Source organism: Myotis daubentonii, chromosome 7 (assembly GCF_963259705.1).
Source record: "Myotis daubentonii chromosome 7, mMyoDau2.1, whole genome shotgun sequence".
NCBI lineage: Eukaryota > Metazoa > Chordata > Mammalia > Chiroptera > Vespertilionidae > Myotis > Myotis daubentonii.
In genome coordinates, this window is record NC_081846.1 from 42,262,415 (window position 1) to 42,279,082 (window position 16,668).

At 38.7% G+C, this 16,668-nt stretch overlaps 2 pseudogenes; one reads left to right on the forward strand and one right to left on the reverse strand.

Annotated features, from left to right (window-relative positions):
* The first annotated feature begins 2,648 nt into the window (after window positions 1-2,648).
* Window positions 2,649-3,804, forward strand: LOC132238487 (ribosome biogenesis protein BRX1 homolog; annotated as a pseudogene).
* A 3,160-nt stretch (window positions 3,805-6,964) lies between these two features.
* LOC132237967 (small ribosomal subunit protein eS6-like) lies at window positions 6,965-7,720 on the reverse strand (annotated as a pseudogene).
* Window positions 7,721-16,668: the final 8,948 nt, after the last annotated feature.

Genomic DNA, 16,668 nt, shown 5'->3' on the forward strand with positions numbered 1-16,668 from the left:
CTTCCCTACACTGGTCTTCCCCCCAATAGAGTCCTCTTCCAGAAATCACAGAATGGCCAGTGGAACAATATGTATCTAGAGCAAAATTCTTCTCACGCATCTTGTACCTGAATCTCTACTCTTTCCATTGACATTTGGATATATCCTTTGGTTCCCTAATAAATATTAGCTGAAGTTTCATGCTGCCATGTGTCTGGGCTGTTAGGAAAAGTAACACTGCTCATTTCAGGTCAAACTGAAATGGTCATTTCCAAGCCAATTTACACAGTTTCAGGATTGTACACAGTTCCAAGGCTTTCACAATGGGGTGGGTTTCTTAGCTGATCCTTAACAAATTCACAGTGCTATGCCAAGACTGATATGTACTGTATGGGGGTCCCATGGCTTCTTTATGTCTAAGAGCCTTTGGTTGTTTTTGGGTCCCATAGATTTCTGACCATCTGCATAGATGTACCTGATAGCCATTGCCCCTAGGTTCTTCCAGGTCCTATTTGTCAAGTACTCTTCTAATCACTCTATATGCATTTTCTTCTTTAACCCTCATCATAATCTAGATTATAGTTCTGTTTTATCTAGATTTTTATAGATGAGTACATTGAGGTTAGATAATATGCTCCATGCCCTTGTATCTTGTTAATGGTGATGCTTTTTCTGTGGATTGATTCTCTTTACTCTTTTGTGTGAATGCCCATAAATACAGTAATCTATTGTCCCACCCTCCCCCTCAGATATTAGACAAACCTCTCTATATCATTTCCACTTGCCTCCAAAATTCATCTTTGCAAAGACCCATCTCACCACCCCCTGGCAATGGGCAAGGAGACACCAGATTGGTGGGTTCACTCATATCCATTGGGGCAAAGCAGGTGCACAGCCCTTAGTTCATCATAGCTGATGCCTGTGTTGTTGGCCAGCTGTTTTATGCTTGGGCACATAAAACAAAAAATAAAAAGACCCATCACACCAAGGCATGTCAGTCGTCTTAGTTAATCTCTACTCGATTCATGAAGCAAATTGAAAGGCACCAGCTATATGTCCCACACAAGTTCTGACACCGAATGGGATAGGGAGCAAAAGAAGTACAAGAGTCCCTTTCATAGGAAACATAAGGAATTTAACTTAATTGGAGAGAAAAGTACGTCCTTCAATCACTAACCCATTGATTTGACACTTCAGACTCAGATATATGAACAGCTATTGTTTTTGATTGCCCTTTATTCTGGATCATCTCCTAAAAGAAGAAAACTTGCCTCTTCTGCTCATTTGAGAGCTACTGACCCCTAAAGGGCCTAACTCTACCCACAGTCCCCCTCAGAGTTCAGTGAGTCTCCAGTCTGAATTTCCTAATTCTTCAGTATGCTCATGGCTTCCACAGGAATTAGGATGGGAATGGAATCTTGGGGGAATTGAAAGTGCCATTTCAGAGTCAGCATAGTTTTAATAGGTTTTAGGGATGAACTTGGCACCTAACCACCACATATAAGATTTTTATAGACAAATATGAAGATGTGTCTCCCCCAAATACTCTTGGAACTCAATCTGGTGACATTCCTTGATTACCATGTAACCATGTTACAGTCCTTGCATTTCTTAAGAACTTTAACTTATAAACCTGGCCACTTTAGTATTTTCTCTATTTTTAACTCTCTCAGACTGAAATACAGGCTTCTTACTGACGCCAGTTCTCGACTTGAGCAAATTAATGCCTCTAGCCACTTCAGGGAAAACAGAGCTCTTTGGCATGGGATCATTTAAGACTTTACAGCATTGTTTTTCTAAGTTCTAATCACCCTTGTTAATCTGAAATCTCCTGAAAATGCATCCCTCAGTTGTTGAATGTAAGATGACCTACTGTGGGACCTAGTGGTACTGGACCATTTCATCCTAAACTTCTGTGATGAGTTTAGTTGTAGAGAAGGGATCATCAGAAGCATTTTCTCCACTCCATCATGTAGGTCCAGTACAGGAGCTTGGGCAAACAGTTCTTGATCCCAGTGGAAAGCAGAGTGTCCAAGTTTCCTAAAAAGCAACTTAAAATCCCTAACCCCAGAGAGTGTTCAGTTCATCTTATTGCTTTCTCCTCAGACTAAGAGTAATTTCAGCAGCATGAGACCCCTGAGCATAGCACCTGCAGGAAGGGGAGAATACTGAACTAAAACATAACCCTAAACTTGTCTTGAGGAATTTTTAAATCTCCATCCACCTCAGATCTGTTACCTGTGAAATGGGATCATGAAATCTATTTAATAGGAATATTATAAGATCATATGAGATATGTGAAAGTGCTTTATACATTTTAAAGCAGATTTTGACATTTTATTTGTACATTTCCTTTGCTTTTTAATCTAGAAAGTGCCCTGAAGAGCCATATAATCACGGTACACATTTTAAAACCATTGCTAGACTTTGGTGGTGGCGGCATGACAGTAGTAAAAGCAAGAAAAACAGAAAGAGGAGTATAGATGGTGGGTATGTGTGTGTACATGCCCATGTGCTAGGTTTTCTTCATGCCCCAAGAAGGTCTGTGAAAGCTGTCAAGTGTTCAAATGGAAGGAACACAAATCAGATGGGGAGTTGCCCCAAATGTCAGAGAATCCACATTAATCTTACAAAATAACTATCCATCCCAAGAGGAACCTTAAAAAACAATAGCCAGAGGCAAGATGGCGGCCACCAAGAGGAAGGGGCGTGGAGGCCTGGCGGTCCCAGCAAAGAGGAGAAAGAACGAAAAAGATGCCAGGCCTCTAGCTAGGCAGCAGGGAGGCAGAGGAAGAAGACAGAAATCGCATCCTAGGCCCCGTTTGCAAAAGCAGGTGGAAAAATAAGGAACGGATTATCATCTTTTCTTCCAGAGGAATAAATTTCAGAACAAGACATTTAATGCAAGACTTAAGAATGTTGATGCCTCATTCTAAAGCAGATACTAAAATGGATCTTAAAGATAAGTTATTTGTGATTAATGAGGTTTGTGGAATGAAAAACTGCAATGTATTTTGAAGCTAAGAAGAAACAAGATCTCTGTATGTGGCTTTCAAATTCACCTCATGGACCATCTGCTAAATTCCTAGTTCAAAATATTCATACCCTCGCTGAACTAAAGATGACTGGAAACTGTTTGGAAGGTTCTCGGCCCCTTTTGTCTTTTGCCACTGCTTTTGATGAATTACCACATTATGCTTTGTTAAAAGAACTCTTAATTCAGATCTTTAGTACACCACGCTACCATCCCAAAAGCCAACCATTTGTGGACCACGTGTTTACTTTCACTGTTTGGATAATAGGATATGGTTTCGGAACTTTCAGGTCACAGAAGATGCTGCTCTTGTAGAAATAGGACCTCATTTCATCTTAAATCTCATAAAGATTTTCCAGGGAAGTTTTGGAGGACCAACTTTATATGAAAATCCTCACTATCAGTCACCAAACATGCATCAGCATGTCATAAGATCCATCACAGCTGCAAAATACAAGGAGAAACAGCAAGTGAAGGAGGTGCAAAAACTGAGAAAGAAAGAACCAAAGACTATTCTTCCACATGATCCCACTGCAGATGTTTTTGTTATGCCAGCTGAGGAAACACCTATAGAAATACAGTGGGTAAAAACAGAGCCAAACATTGATTTGAAAGCAAGAAAGAAAAGGGTTTACAAAAGACAAAGAAAAATGAAACAGAAGATGAACAGTGGAAATGCAAAATGAACCACTGGATAACTAATTTTTCAGTTATTTTATATTTATTTTATATTCAACATGTAAATACTTTTATTATTCAGGACTATCTTACATTTAATTAGTGTGGCATTTTTTAAAAAATTAAAATCTTGTGGCTTCAGTAGTATCTGTTTTTCTAAATAAAATACTACTAGAATTCAAAACAAACAAAAAAACAATAGCCATTTTTATTGCTAGTGGTTTTCAAAGACTAGAGATTGTTTTACTTTGTTAAATTGGTTAAGATTTATTAAATTCACTTATAACGTAAGAGCTCATCTTAAGGTAAATTCCAACCTAGAAGCAAGAATGACTTAGAATAGATACCTTTTTCCAATCCACTCCAGTGGAAACCTTAGCCTGATTCCACCTCTGGAAGAAAAAAAAAAGGTATGGACTCAGTGAGGGAGGAGAAAGGAAAGCTGATAGTGACTCACAACAGTTTTTGGAATAAGGATTATGCTTCCACTCCCACAAGCGTGATGCTGGGAACTTCCACTTGGAAGACGAGGCAGATCTTGACACGAAAGCAGGTTGAAGTGTTGACCCACCCTAGAAAAGAAGCTGAATTCATTGCTAGCTTCTAGACTGCACAGTTAAAATGCAAGACGGCAATACACTGTGCCCAGTACACTCAAAGGCCTTAAAAGTGCACATACCTTTTGGTGAGCAATTTTAATTTTAGGACTAGGCTTAGGAAGTAATTAAGCATATATACAAAGCTTGAACTACTAGGTAGATCATCCAAGCTAGGTTCATCATACAGAAATAACAAGAGCAACCTAAATATCCAACCATAAGAGTTTAGTTAAATAAATACATCCATATACAGGGTGGGGCAAAAGTAGATTTCTAATTGTTCATATGGAAAATAATACAATAATTAATAAATACCAATACAGTTGTGTTTCGCGTATTCACAACTGTTAACCTACTTTTGCCCTGCCCTGTATTATGTACCATTTATATTAAAGTAATGGTATAGACAAATATTTACTAATGTGATAAGATGTCTAAAAGTTATTAAGGACAAACACAGGTAACTAACCAACATGTACTCAATGATTCAATTTTTGTAAAGTAAATGTGTGAATGTTAAGTGTGGTTTTAAAAGCTCTTAAAGGGCTTCTGGTTCAAGGAGGTGGGCTAAGTAGATGTATTTCATCTCCTCTTGCTCTCCAGATCTCACTAAAATAATTTTAAAACATACACCCTCACAGAGAACACAATTTATAAAGGTGTAAAAAGAAACAACTCCTGTTTTTACTCCCCAACCCAACTCTGGGTCTTGCTTCCATTTCTCCAAGTGGAAGAATGAGGAGGAATGAGAGGAGGATGGGAAAAGGATATTTTTTCCCCCTTTTTATTTTATACATTCCGTACCATTTGAAAATTTTCATTAGTATGTATGTATTTTGGTAACTTTAAAAGTTATTGAAGGATAGCTATAAATATGTTAATATAGCATCACACCATTTTGCCCTTAGTTTCACTAGGGTACACCTAAACTTGGTAAGGGTAGAAAGCAAAAGAGAAAGAATAAGGGAAGAGAAGAGAGAAGGAGGCAAAGAGCAAGAGAGTACATTTTAAATGGAGTGCTGATTTCTGCCGTACCTTCCTTTCAACTAGCTTGAACTTTACCCAAAGTAAATCTGAAAGAGGAGATGTGAATGCGACCCATTTCTGGTCCCACGAGTTTTTCATACATTAAGTGTCTGGTCATGCAGTGTGTGATTCTAGTGTTAACAGATCCTTTTACCTTTGTTTGTTTGCATTTAAATAACATGGCTTTTTAATGCAACTACTTCATTAGGTGCTCAACTGCGGAAGCAACAGTTTTATTCCAACATTGAGGGATTTAAGGTACTTTCAAGGGTAATTCTCATTCCTTCCTTCCTTAATTTAAACATTAATTCCCAAAACTATGGAAAGCTAGTGCAGAAATTAGTAATCAGTGGTCGTACTAAGGTGTGTTTTATTTTCTCCCCCTCTCTATTTAGTCCTGTTTTCTATTTGAATAATGAGGAAGTGTTCCTTTTGTAATATAGAAAACTATATTTTAAAATTTAACCATATACATAGCTCTCTTTCCACCTTCACCTTGCCTGTGGGCACCCAATGGCTCATTCTCTTTTCCAAACGCAACAAGATTTCATGACTCATTTCCTCCTGCTGCCCCAATTAGAGCACTTTGTAATAATACCAGCCCATCCAGTGGCCAGCGTGGCTCAGTGGCTGAGTGTTGACCTATGAACCAGGAGGTCACAGTTCGATTCCTGGTCAGGGTGCATCCCCAGGTTGTAAACCCTGGTTCATTTTTTAAAAAATAATATCACATAGTTTTGTATCTTACAAAACTCACCCAATCCCAACCAGAGGGGAAGAGGTGACAAGTGAGGTAGAAGAGGTTATAAGGGGGATAAAAGGTAATGGAAGGAGACTTAACTTATAAACACACAATACAATATACAGATGATGTATTATAGAATTGTACATCTGAAACCTATGTAATTTTATTAACCAAAGTCACCCCAATAAATTTAATTGAAAAGTCAAAGTAAATAAATAAATAAAGTTCTTCTGAGTCAAAAGGAAATCAAAACTAACATAGAATATCTCTAAAGTAGCAATAACAAAAATACTAAAACTATAGGAAAATAAAACTTTACTTGCAAACAAAAGTACACCTTAAACACTTTAACTACTAGAAGAGGAAGAAATTAATATGAAGTAGTTATGCATTCAAAGCAAAAGTTAGAAGAGGAGAAACACATGCAAAATAAATTAACCTGAAAGAATAAAAGAATTTAAAAAACAAAAACAAAAAATCAGTAAACAATTAAAATCATAAAATTTATACATCAAAAAAATAAGTAAAGCTTTTTCAAAGTTGTAAGGAAAAAACACACCTCATCAAATTCCAATTTGTGTCAGATGGTACTAATAACTAGCCCAATTGTTTTTCTTTTTCCTTGTATAAAATGCTTTTTAAAATTTTAAGAAACTCAAATTTATATTCATCAGTAAGAAAACATTTTTCAGAATTTGATATATACTTGGAAAATGATATTTGTAGCAGAAACATTAAGTACGCTGCTACTTTATTATCTAAATTTAAAAAGTCTTTCAAAAAACTGAAGATGCCATAGAAAAGGAATTCACTGATGAATTATCCGCGTTTCTTTTTCTTTTCCTCTCCTTTATTTGTTAGTTACAAAATCTCATTTTTGACTGGACTAGACTTAGAGGTAGAAGCTCTCAGAGAGGACAGCCTATGTCTCTTTGTTCCTGGCGTTTTGCTTTGGCCTCCTTCATTCTCTTAGCATATTCTGCGGCCTCTTCCTTGTTTTTCTTAGTACAGTGTTTCCTCAGAGCAATACGCCTGTGTTTGTGTTGCAGGACATGTGGGTGGGGTAACAAGACACTGAATCTTTGGTGCTTTAGTCCTAGGTTTCTTACCTTCTTTGTTAGAGGCTTTCTCACAACATATTTGTGGACATCATCTTCTTTAGAGAGATTGAAAAGTTTGCGGATTCTGCTGGCTCTTTTGGGCCCCAGGCAAGGAGGCACAGTGGTATCAATGCGACCAGGAATATCTTTCTCCCGTTTTTTACAATGACCATTTTTACAATGAAAACACTGAGGTTGGCATCCACAGTGCAACCCTGAACAGATTTATGTTTTCTCTCTTCAGTTCTCCTTGGTCTGTAACAGGAGTGCCCCTTACTCAGCAGCAGGCGGACTCGGCCATGGGTCAAGACACCCTGCTTCATAGGGAAGCCTTGTTTGTCATTCCCACCACTGATTTGAACCACATAACCCTTCCATTCTTCACCCAGAGTGTCAGCAGCAACTTCTGTGGCCATACGCCCCTCATAAAAGGTAGGAAGTTTGCGTTCATTGTCCACTTCAATGAGTTTCTGGCAGCCAGTGGCTGGGAAAGAGATGTTGAGCTTCATCCTGAAGCAGCCGGCAGTCTCCGAGGTGCCACGAAAAAGAGCTTATCCACGTTTCTGACTGCAAACCTGAAGGATCAGGATCGGGCTGTCTCCAAAGAATAATTTTGAAATCCTGAAAGGACAAGCAAGCAACCATTTATCTCTGGCATGTGAGATAAGCAAATCCTTTAGCAACTTTCGAAGTTAGAGAGTAAGATGCAGCTGAACGCTGCCTGGGGTCCAATCCTGTGGAAATCTGCCCCAGGTGGTCACCTGACCAAGTTTCAGGGTTAATGGTTCTGATCTGTAGAGAGTGACACTCCAAAACTGCATGTGTTCTATGGAGGATGGATGCATGGATAGATGCCTCATTACAAGGGATCCAGTTTTAATACCTTATTATGTGATGAAGGACAATTTAATTTCCTCGGCTCCTTTATTTTTATAGATTTAAAATGGGAATCCTACTCTGTTTATTCTGCAAATTAAATGAGAGACTCCCTGTGGGTGTATAATGCTGGGGTTCTAAAGTATAAGAATAAGTTTTAAAATATTTATTAAGAAAAAATGATAAAACACACTATATACAGCAGAGTAGTTGGTAAGCAGACAAGCAGTTCTCGATAAGGCCAAGTGGGAAGCCTGGAAAAACCTTCATGTTCCCCTTTAGCATTTTGCACCTTGCTTACTAGTTAAATTAATGCCTTGGCAACAAGAATTGCATTTTTCCTGCATGGAATCCGTCTCTAAGAAAACACACACCTGGAGGCCGTCAACAACAATTTGCTAGCCAAGCTAGAGTGAGCCCACTGACAGGGTTGGCATGGATCGGCCTTAATCCTTTCTCAGGGCGCTGAAAAGCAAGACAAAGAAGAGTACCTAGCAGGGGTGTTCAAGTGAATCCCATTCTGCCTGACCATTCACAGGAGGCCGGCACCACCGCTGCCTCCCCTGTCATCTGAAATCAGGACAGCTGAACCATATTTGGGGAAATCTCAAACAGCTACAAGTCCAGATATAAGTTCTGGAAATCTTTCTTGAGACAAAGACCTGTTTTCTTAGCTCCACTAAGATGCCTGACAACACCTCAACCTGGGTCTCTTTGTTCATCACCTCCAAGATCTTGGACTTGCTGCTAAAACACGTATCCGATACCAAACAGCATCCCCAAATTTCGCCTAACTTTTCTAGGATATTCTATCCATTGCAACATCTTACCCAGAACTTTTAGGTATCTAATATTTCCTCCCAGTTTTGACTGTGCTCAGCAACTCTGATGCCATTGTAACAATTATTTCCATGCGCACCCCCACCAGCCTGCTGAATTGGGCCTATCCTAGATCTTCACACTACCCTCACCCACTCCTTCCTACCCCACCATCTTCTTTGTTGGGTCAGTGCCCTCTAACAGAAGGCCAAAGTATAACCTCTACTAGTCTGACCTATCTTTTTTGGCCCTTGATCACATATGATAGACCTTGGACATGTCCCTTAGAGTCTACAATGTTTGATAATAAAAGAGATGGTGACGGTGTATTTTCGGCTCCTCCTGCTTTTTTGTTGTTGTTGATGATGTTCTTGTGTGTCTGAGTTATTTAACTTAACCTAATATTTTCGAGATTTGTCTGTATTCTAGCATATATCAGAATTCCATTCCTTTTTTTCTTCCTGCTTTTTAATTCCTCCTTTTTTCCCTTCTTCTGAGAAGGGCACTGATAGGGAGGTACCAAATTGATCTGGAGAGGATGAACTAGGTGTGCTTAGATCATGGAGTTTGGCCTCAATGGGGAGGAAATGGAATCCTCACTTATCAGTGCAACCATGATGTCTAGTTTTAAGCTTTAAACTAAAATAAGAACTGCTATAAAAGACCAACCTTCTTGTGAAAGTGAAATCAAATAAAGTAAAAGATATGAAAGCACTTTGCCAGCTATAAACTACTTAAAGCAAATAAACCATGTTAGCAATCATTGTAGTGATTCTTCGCTAAGGCAAACAGCCAAGACCTTGAGTGGAAAAGTCAGTGCATCTCCCATCTCCTGCCTTCTTCTTCCTGGCCCCACCCTTAATGTCCCAAGGCTCACTGTCTTCTATCAGATCCAAATCTCCACTCCCTTTCCCTCTCCCGATTATTTCCTCACATCCTTCAGTACCAGTGGAAACTTCTCAACTAGTTTTTGATCTCATTATTGATTATAGAATTCACAACAAGGCACGAGTAAGGATTAATTTTTCTGGAATACATTTACATTTAAAAATAGTGTGTTAATCAGAAGAATTTTCTGTAGAGAAAAATGGGAAGCTTATTTTTCAGAGTTTAAGTTAATATCTATGATAGTCAGCAGAAATGTATTCATATTTTCACCAAAATATATGTACAGAAATATTCATAGGCACAATATTTTTAATAGTCCCAAACCAGAAATAATCTAAATGCCCATCAACAGTAGAATAGATAAATTATAATCTATTCATATAATGGAATACTACACAACAATGAGAATGAATGAACTAAAACTTTATGCAACAACATGGATAAATCTCACAAACATGATGAATAAAGGAAGGCAGGTACAAATACACCATAAGATTCCATGGATAGAAAATTCAGTGAAAATCAGAAAAAATGAATCTCTGATGTTAGAAATCAGGATAGTGTTTCCCTATTTGGTGGGGAGGTAATAGTGACTAGGAAGGAAGCACAGGGACAACTTCTGGGTTGGTAATAATGTGTTCCATGATCTGAGGACTGGTTACATAGGTTATTGATTCTGTGAAAATTCACTGAGCTATAAACCTATGTATGCATGCATGCTTTACTTAAATTAAAACATGCATTTTAATTTAGTATGCATGCATGTTATCTTTAAATTTAAGTATGTATGCATATTGTACTTAAATTAAAAGCTTACTTAAAAATTAGCAACACAGCCCTGGCCTGTGTGGCTCAATAGGTTGAGCATTGTTCCATGCACCAAAAGATTGCTGGTTCGATTCCAGGTCAGGGCACATGCCTGGGTTGCAGGCTTGAGGGAGCATGCAGAAGGCAGCCAATCTATGTTCAACTCATATCAATGTTTCCCTTTCTCTCACCCTCTCCCTTCCTCTCTCTCTAAAAAAATCAATTAAAAAAATTAGCCACACATGTTTACTGTAGAAAATTCAGAATATAGGAAGTATAGGGTATTAAAGGAAAACTTTCAGGGAGAAACCAAGATGGCGGCATAGGTAAACACCGGAGATTGCTGCCTCGCACAACCACTTCAAAAATACAACTAAAAGACGGAATGGACATCACCCAGAACCACAGGAAGGCTGGCTGAGTGGAAATTCTACAACTAGAAGGAAAGAGAAAAGCATACCAAGACTCAGAGGAGGTGCAGTGCGGAAGTAAAATACTAAGGTGCGGAGGTGCATGCAGAGCGGGCTGACGGCTGAGGGCGCGGTTATCTTTTTCAATCTGGAGGGAGTCTCAGGCTCTGAGCTCCAGCTCTAGGCGAGTCTCTGGGGACCCAGACTCAAACGGGAGAAGCGGGACTGTCTGGCATCCGTCGGAACTAGAGGGCAGCTTTCTCTCCGAGGTACTTGCAGCAATTGCTGGGACACTGAGAAGCAGAGCCTCTGAAGGCAGGACTAAGAGCAGCCATAACTGCTCGCTCCACCCACCCTGTTGATCCCCTGGGACCCACCCCACCCAAGCCTTGCACACAGGCATTTGCTGGCTAGCCTCAGGCAGAGGCTAGATTAGCACCTCCCTAGATATCAGGACAGAAGTTATCCCACTGCAGACACAGCTGATTCTCATAGCCAATTGGCCTGGAGGTCAAATCCCCCCCCCCCCAGTGTTACCTACAACAATCAAGGCTTAACTACAACAAGACTGTGCACAAAGACCACAAGGGGGTGCACCAAGAAAGCATAAAAAATGCGGAGACAAAGAAACAGGACACAAATGACAGAAATGGAGGAAAGCAAACTGCTGGATATAGAGTTCAAAACCACACTTTTAAGGTGTTTCAAGAACTGTCTAGAAGCCACTGATAAATTTAGTAAGGCCCTCGAAAAGACTGGTGAGACCACCGATAAATGTAGTGAGATCCTCAAGAAAGCTAGTGAGACCCTCGATATTGTGATAAAGGACCAACTAGAAATTAAGCATACACTGACTGAAATAAAGAATATTATACAGACTCCCAACAGCAGACCAGAGGATCGCAAGAATCAAGTCAAAGATTTGAAATACAAAGAAGCAAAAAACACCCAACCGGAAAAGCAAAATTAAAAAAGAATCCAAAAATACGAAGATAGTGTAAGGAGCCTCTGGGACAGCTTCAAGTGTACCAACATCCGAATTATAGGGGTGCCAGAAGAAGAGAGAGAGCAAGATATTGAACACCTATTTGAAGAAATAATGACAGAAAACTTCCCCTACCTGGTGAAAGAAATAAACTCACAAGTCCAGGAAGCACAGAGAACCCCAAACAAAAGGAATCCAAAGAGGACCACACCAAGACACATCATAATTAAAACTCCAAGAGCAAAAGACAAAGAGAGAATCTTAAAAGCAGCAAGAGAAAGACAGTCAGTAACCTACAATGGAGTACCCATACGACTGTCAGCTGATTTCTCAACAGAAACCATGCAGGCCAGAAGAGAGTGGCAAGAAATATTCAAAGTGATGAATAGCAAGAACCTACAACCAAGATTACTTTATCCAGCAAAGCTATCATTCAGAATTGAAGGTCAGATAAAGAGCTTCACAGATAAGAAAAAGCTAAAGGAGTTCATCACCACCAAACCAGTATTATATGAAATGCTGAAAGGTATCCTTTAAGAAGAGGAAGAAGAAAAAGGTAAAGATACAAATTATGAACAACAAATACACATCTATCAACAAGTGAATCTAAAAACTAAGGGAATACATAATCTGATGAACAGAATGAACTGGTGATTATAATAGAATCAGGGGCATAAAAAGGGAATGGACTGACTATTCTTGGGGGGGAAATGGGTGTGGGGGATGCGGGAAGAGACTGGACAAAAATCGCGTATCTATGAATGAGGATAGTGGGTGGGGAGTGAGGGCGGAGGGTGGGGTGGGAACTGGGAGGAGGGGAGTTGTGGGGGGGGAAGAGGAACAAATGTAATAATCTGAACAATAAAGATTTAATTAAAAAAACTTTCAAAAAAGGTAAAATTATGACTCACTTAAATAGCAAATGAAAACATATCAAAGATTTTTAACTCGTTAATAAATGAGGGAACCAGTAAGATGTTATAGCCAGTTCAAATGGATTTGATTTATGGGGATTTATATTATCTTCCAGACAAAATTCATGTATATGTGTTAATAGGAATCAGTTATATAGGTATGGACAGGAAACTGTCCAATACTATCCATTTTCTTTTTATTTTGTTTTATTTATTTTTAAAATATATTTGTATTGATTTCAAAGAGAAAGGGAGAAGGAGCGAGAGATAGAAACATCAATGATGAGAGAGAATTATTGATTGGCTGCTTCCTGCACGCCCCCTACTAGAGATCAAGCCCCCAACCCGGGCAAGTGCCCTTGACCAGAATTGAGCCTGGGACCCTTCAGTCCACAGGCCAACGCTCTATTCACTGAGCCAAACTAGCTAGGGCTATCCATTTTCTATATGTTAACTTTTTTCTCTACAAAGTTATAAAATAGTCTAGTCAAAAACAGTGAAAGGAGAAATACCAGAATGTATAAACTAAATTTTACCCACTGAATTTTAAACACTTTCTTACATTAGAATAAAATCAAAACAACCCATAATCCTTTTATTTAGGCATCACCTACATATACACATTTGTGCCATATTTTTTAATAGCATGTGAGAATTGTCTCGTCTCTATAGCAAAAAAAAAAAAAAAAAAAAGTGTCTCTTTTTTTCTCTACAGATGCTCATTGAAGGCAAAACACTTAACTGTTTCCATATTGAATACAGATTTTTCTTTTTGTTCCAGAAAGCATTTGTTCACATTTCTAATTATTTCCTTAGCCTACTTTCTTAGAAGGAAAAGTAATGGATCAAAAGATATGATTATTCTAAGACTTAATACATATTGCCAAATATTATAAGAATTACGTTGGAGTATATAGTGGAGTTGGTTGAAGAGAGGAAGGAACAACTCTTCTAGGCCACTTGCATACTCCACATATTATTCCTGTGCACCAGACTTCAGGAGTAAAATGTATGGTTACAGTTTTGCAAGTACCCCCTATCTGCCACCTTCTTTTCCTTTGCTTTTAGACTTCACCAGGATTGAATAAAAACTCAGTCATTGAATAAGATAAAAGTATGGGTTGGCACAACACATTACAAAACCCCACGCTCAAACACAAACCCAAGACTAGAAGAGATCTCCCTACACTGCTGGCTTCATCTGTATTAGGTTATAAATCCCCTGAGGGATTTTCCAGAACAGAACTCAAACTTCTTCCTCCATAGGACTTCCTGTGTTCACACATATTTTCTGATCTGTTTTGCCTGTCTGGATTTTAAATTATATAAGCTACATATATCTAACCAAAACCTCAATTATTCAATAGTGTTTATCAATTGCCTACTAAGTTCCAGGCACTGTGATATGTTTTTGCCCTGGGAGTCCAAAAAGTATGGTTACCATATAATATACTATATATTTTGAATGAGCATTATGCATTATAATGTCAAACTATTTATTTTTTCATTGCATTTGTTGTTTTCAGAAGGTAGGTCTTCTCTTTTCACCCAGCTAAGATGCCCCTTGAAGGCAGGGGTTAGTTATATCTCCACTTCTCTGACATCTTCCAAATTACTGTGCCCTTAATAGGTACCCAGTAGAGAGCAACTGAATTGAAAACATTCGTGCCTCATGTCTGCATGGATCAAGTAAGCTATTCCTTCCAGCGCCTCAAATTACTCTTAGAATCTCTGTGGGAATAAATAACAAATGATTGGGAGACATGAAGTAACTTATTACATAAGTGATCATTTTACATTTTATATCTTCACCAATAGGTGGCACCATCAATTTTGAAGTTATATTTTATATTGTTATAGCCCAAATATCTAAGTATAGAGTTCATTCAATAAATAGTTATTGGGTCCCTTCTATGTGAATGCTGCTCAACCAGCCACCACTAACAGTAAAAATTAAAATTATACAGATATGCTTTATCAAATCCTCTTCCATTAATTCCCTAAAGGACATTCTACTTTTATCCTTGTTTTATAAAATAACATCTAAATCTTGGGTAACTACTCAAAAACAACAATTTTGCAAGTGTGTGTGTGTGTGTGTTTGTGTTCCTAATGTGGATTAAGAAAAAGGGGGCCACATGCTCACCTGACAAGCTCAGGGAAGGCCTGCATGGCAGTCTTGCAGACTCAAAGACCTAAAGTAACCACAAAGGATGAGCTGAAATTAAAATTTTAACTAAAAGCAGTTTATAGTGAGTAGTTGTGTCCTAGGCCAGTATCTTCCTTGACAAAGGTCAACCTTTACCTTAACTGAGCCTATTGTCTTTTTGCATCTAAGATAACATACCTGTGAAATGTCAGTATAACTTGTAACTTTCCTTTTTCCTGACCTCTCAGGGCACAATCAAATGCACCATAAATTCCTTCATTGTTATTGTTATCATGTTAATTGTTGACTGTTAATTATCCTGTACCCACCTAAGTAAAAGAAGTATGTGTCTATCATTTTGCTATTTATCCAATCCCAGAGGTTTCCCCCGCTTTTCTTTCTCCCGCCTCCCTAACCTATTATCAATGGATTTCATGTAACCCACTTATGTCTCCTTTGATTGTAATATATAAAACCGTGTGTGACACTCATTAAAATGTCATTCTCCGGAGCATTATCCTAATATGTTGAGATTCTGCTTCCTGGCAACTGTTGACAGTTTGGCTCAAGTAAACTCACAAAAAATTATTTACAGGTTTGAATGTTTTTTATGTTAACGCTACCCACCCTAATATCTGATTTTAAAAGAGGGAAGGGGGTGCAAAGTTAAATAAAAAGCAAACCGGAAAAATCTGGATGGGGAAAGGGTCAATCTTCAGAATTTAGTCCAAGTTGGCTTTTTAATTAACACAAGTTACCACTTCTAAGTGAAAGGATCTTTCTTTCCCTTTGGAAGATAACAGAAGTATGATTCAGGCATACCAGAATTATTTCCGTATCTTCCAAGGCTGCTCTGTCTATCTGGAGATAATAAAAGGCCCATTCCCCTGTGTTTATTTCAAAAGGTTTGTTCTCTGGAATGACCTGAAGTTACAAAATGCAGAGCATTTGCCAGCTGAAGAAGGGTGCTGCCTGAATGCTACTCAGGAAGCCTCTACTCCCTAGGACAGTGGTTCTCAACCTTCCTAATGCCGCGACCCTTTAATACAGTTCCTCATGTTGTGGTGACCCCCAACTATAAAATTATTTTCGTGGCTACTTCATAACTATAATTTTGCTACTGTTATGAATTGTAATGTAAATATCTGATATGCAGGATGTATTTTCATTGTTACATATTGAATATAATTAAAGCATAGTGATTAATCACAAAAACAATATGTAATTATATATGTGTTTTCCGATGGTCTTAAGCGACCCCGTGGAAGGGTCGTTCGACCCCCGAAGGGGTCGTGACCCACAGGTTGAGAACCGCTGCCCTAGGAGAACCCCTCCAGAGTCTCCTTAGAGTTGAAAGAGGCCCTTCGACCCTTCCTGATAACTATTGTCCTCTCCACAGGCTGAGGGCAAAACAGGGGCAAAAAGAAAGAAACAGGGAAGGGGAGCAGTAGGAAAAAGGAACCACAGTATTTGCATCAAACACCATAGAATAGTCATGAATTTACCCACCAAATCTGTACCTCTTTCTACTGAGCTTCTTTAAAGTGTCATGAATGGCATTATGTACTTTGTGACCTGCAAGGATGGAGCATTCAAGGGTTTTTGCTACCCAGAAGCTCCTTGCCTATTGTTTTGTGTAGTCGTGGTTACGAAGTGTAA